The following is a 4,564-nucleotide window of genomic DNA, read 5'->3' on the forward strand; positions in this document are numbered from 1 at the left end:
TGGTAGAACTTGGTGTTAAGGGGTTCATTCGACTCCATCTGAAAGTGAAAAGGATCAGTAAGTGAGAGAGTGGGCAAGTGTGGCAAACTTTTTAAGTTGATTCAAATAAGAAAGAGCATGATTCCTCAAATTTTCGAAAAAGCCTCAAAGACAAGAGTATGTGTAAGTTTTCATAAATATTCTCTTCGTTTTGATTTCAAAGTTAGGTTTTTATGAACGCCCATTCTAACTAAGGTTTTCTAAGGTCAAACAATGGCTCTGATACCAACTTGTCAACACCCGGATTTTTAAGTCCGGATGCCTATTATATCATTCATCGCAATCCCAGGAATATTGTTATTGCGAGATATAATAGCTAAGTGTCACAGTCATCATTTATTACAACTCATATTGTCTTACAACTTGAATCACATGATCCATATTACACGAATAGTTGATCTATTGATCAACGAGCAAACATAAGTCCAAAGCGGAAGCGTAAAGATTACGAGACTCTGTAGTCCACAGGCCAACGCTTGACGTCAGAAAGCTCTTAGTTTGTCATAGGCGTCCTGTTGGTCCTCGTCTTGATAGTTCTGTTCATCTTCATACTCTGGCCACTTGAATAGCCAGGGACAAAGCCGTAAGTACTTTAAGTACTTGCAAACTAACACTAAAGTAAGTGCTAACCATTTGAGTAATGATGCTAAGCTCTAGTTAATTTGCATAAGCCAAATTTTAGTTCACAAATGTTGGCTCATATGCTAGCTAACTAAAGTGGGAACATTAGTGTCATTCCCACAACATCTGTTGTAATTCAACAAGTCACCATGTCACCATGTATTTCATCAATATTTTCAGAATCTGACACCGGAAACTGTATGGCCTTTCCAACCGTCTGTAACCGTGGACGCAGCTATTCGAATAGATTGACACTCTGCAGAGGTTGCACACTTGTGCCACAACATTTGATTTCATCCGTCGGAATAACTCCGAATCATCGTAACACAGTACGCGGATCATCAACCATAACTTTTCACTTACAAACCCTAGTATGAGCACCTCTCCCCATGAGCTTGGCCCTCCCAGTGAAAACCAACTGTTAACCTGGGAGCTGCATAGGGCTTGGCCGTATAATTCACCTCAATTCACATCATTTCTCAACCACGGAGGCAGCCTCAGCATAACCCCTATGATGTGTGTTCAGAGGGAACCCATACTAAGGTGTATAAACTTCCAGTTACGCCCTACCCATAATCAGGTATTGTGGGGGTACTTTAAATTGGAAAGGTATCGCATCCAAACCAAGATCAGGTTTTATCAAAAATCACTATCTTCTCTTGTTCACATTTCTCTTCAAATCATTCAATGGAATGCTTCATCATCCCAAGGTTTCAAATTCAACATATCATAGGTTCCCATCTAGAGTAGTCAAGTTTTAGTATGTTAGCACTAGCACTAATCATGAGGGGTGCTACATTGCTTTGCTATTTGTGAGACTAACTTTACTACTATAGTATTCTTACTCACTTAAACCAAGTTAAATCAATTCCTTGAAAGCAACAAGTAACACTTGTTTGGTGTAGTATTAGGATAGGCTTGTAAGAAAGATAAGAATCATGATGCTTTTCCCAAAGAGGGCCTTGCACTTTGCAAGAGTATTAGCTTGCCTTGGTAGTTCTCAAGGTTCTCTTCTTGGTAGAATCCTTCTTCCTCTTGGTATTCTCCGGTGCTAGCGTCTAAATTTGAATACGAGGTATAATCACTAAACAAGCTCAAAGGCTACACTAAGCACTTCATTACTTCACCCAAACTATGCTAAGCACACACATAAAATAGTTAGGTGCATTGGTTATCTTTATTCAAGAAAAGTAATTTCCTCTCATTACATATGTAATTAATACTTTACATTTAGTTCTTGAGAAAAATAATCTCCTCTCATTGAAATCTTCTTAAGATTTAACTTCTCAAATAATCATACATGAATTCATATTGACCAAAGTCAAACATTCATTATCATTATTTGAGAAATGATTTAAATGAGGTAGATCACCTCATACCATTTTTATAATTCCACAAATGCTTTAAATCTCCAAATATTCATATAGGAGTGTTTGGACCAGGGGTGCAAACATCACATGAATTCATTTGGTTACAAGATTTAAATGAAGGGAAATCCTCCATATGATTTACATAATAATTTTGGGACAATATCACTTACTAAACTAGCCATATTGTCCATTAATTAATCTAGGGAATGATCATGCAAAGTGACCACACCATTTTCTTGCCGAAACAAATAGTGTAAGTCAAATGTGAACTATTGGAGGTGGAATCATTCAAATATCTATTTTGGTTGATTTTTAATAATTACTCTAAGGCAGAAAAATCACTGTCTTGTTTATTTTTCCAATTTAATTCTATGATAGATCTAGGGTTCAAACCAGTGGCATTGTGTAGATAAATTCCTAAGCTTTCCAAATATATAAAGTTTGTTAAATTTGGCCAAGCCAAACAGATTCTATGAATTTTCAAAGTTAGGTCCAGTATTGAAATTGGTTTAAATTTATTTAAACAAGATTTAACTAAAAGGGCCGGCGGGAAAAGTTAACGGGCCAGGTTTTTAAACTAAAGGCCTGCTCAGCCCAACAGCGCATCCAGTGCGAGTGGGCCGCCTAACAGCGTGGGTCCCGCATGTCAGCGGCTCTTAGTACCCGAAACGGTATGGAGCATTGCGGTGCGTTGGATTAGAATGAGATCGAACGGCACAGGGCCGTCGTTGTCGACGGCGAGAGAGGGGCTCGCCGGCGACTCGGGTAGGGGGTCGGAGGCTCACCTGGGCTCTAGCTAGGGTCAGGAAGTGTGCGCGGTGAAGTGGTGGACGACGGCAAAGCTCCTGGTACCGGCGGCAGCTCCAGGGGCGGCATCCTTCTCCGGCGATCGTCGGCTACTGTGGGCGGCGGCGAGCTTGCAATTGGGAGCGTCTTGTGGCTAATCGAGCATGGTGAGGTGCTGAGGAGGTCGAGGAAGGAGAGGGGAGGGTGGTGGTGTGAAGAGATGGTCGGGGCGAGGCCTCCTTTTATAGGCGCGATGGTGGCCGGGGTGCTGCGGTAATGGCGACAAGGGCGCGGCCGCTCCGGTCGGCTAGAGGGCTAGGCGACGATGCGGGCGTGTTCACGACGTCACGTCGAAGCTACGAGCGTGAACGGCGCGGCAAGGGGACGCGTAGGGTGGTCGGGGCCGTGCACGTACTGTCGCGGCCGCGGCGGGCGCGTTAGTCCTCTCCGGCGACCGTGGTTGCCAAGGCGTGACGCCAGTTTGTCCGGCGAGCTCCGCGTGGCGAGGAGGGTACCAGGGCGCGCGGGTTTGGTCTGGGTACGGCGAGGTGCTGCGAGCGACGCGTGGCCGTGTCGCGTGCGGCCGTGCACGGTGACGTCGCCCATGCCGCTCGCGTCGTACCTGGGGCGTACTAGGCGCGACCGTGGCGAGTCATGGCGTCGTCCTCGCGATCAAGGGCGCGTACGGGGAGATCCAGGAGAGCGTCGTCGACGTGTTTGGCATGGTGGCGTGGGCTGCTGTGGAGAGAGGAGAGGGGAGGCGTGCCGGTGGCGAACGTGGCCGGCATGGCCATGTCCACGCCATGTTTGGCCTCTCCTGGTGTTTCCTTGGCATGGGCTCAGTGTAGGGGTGTCCAAGGGACAATGCTAGGGCCAGTGATGGTCAAGTGGTGGCCTGGTTTGATCATTTTTGAAAAATGGGGAATGTTACATTTGTTTCAAAGTCTCATCTTCTCTTGATCATATCTCTTGATCCAAACTGAATTTTGTGTGATGCCCTTTACAAAAGTTGTTCACCTTGTTGTCTACTTGGATGACATGCAAAGATCTGACTTTGTTTAGTTTAGAAATTTTGAAATAGAGAGGCTCAAAGTGGTGACCAGAATATAAAAGTCAGAAATGACCATTATCTCATGTGGTCACATTTTAATTTTTGAATTTGGTTTAAATGGTATATTTTTTATTCTCCAAGTTGTAATTACTGTTTAGTATCATAGTACAAGTATTGGTGAAGATCAAATGGGTCTATGGTCAAATTTACAAATTTGACATAGACCATATGTTAGGGTTTTTAGGATTTTATTAATATTTGATTTCTTTCTCTTTTTGATTTATTTGTTTGGTGATCATCACTTGATCACTCTAGGGTTTTGGAATTCATCACATACACAAAATAACAATCATCATGGCATATCACTCAAAATACACAAGTCCTATGCAGGGCACTATATGCAATTTGAAAAGTTTTTGTTGGTTCTCAAATTTGGTCTCTGGAATTCTTCTTTCTCTTTTATTGAAATTTGAGGTGTTACAGTCGGCGAAGGGAATGTTGACGAGGACAGTCTGCATCTCATCATGGAGTCCATTCAGGAATCTCTCCTGCCTCTTCTCGGTGATGTCGGTCTCGTCGGGGGCGTACCTTGACAGTGTAAGGAACCTTTCGCGGTATTCTACCACCGTCATCCTGTCTTGCTTGGGTTCACGGAACTCATCCCTCATCTTCTTCATTAAGCCTGGGGGCACATGGT

The sequence above is a fragment of the Lolium rigidum genome, chromosome 5 (genome assembly GCF_022539505.1).
Source record: "Lolium rigidum isolate FL_2022 chromosome 5, APGP_CSIRO_Lrig_0.1, whole genome shotgun sequence".
NCBI lineage: Eukaryota > Viridiplantae > Streptophyta > Magnoliopsida > Poales > Poaceae > Lolium > Lolium rigidum.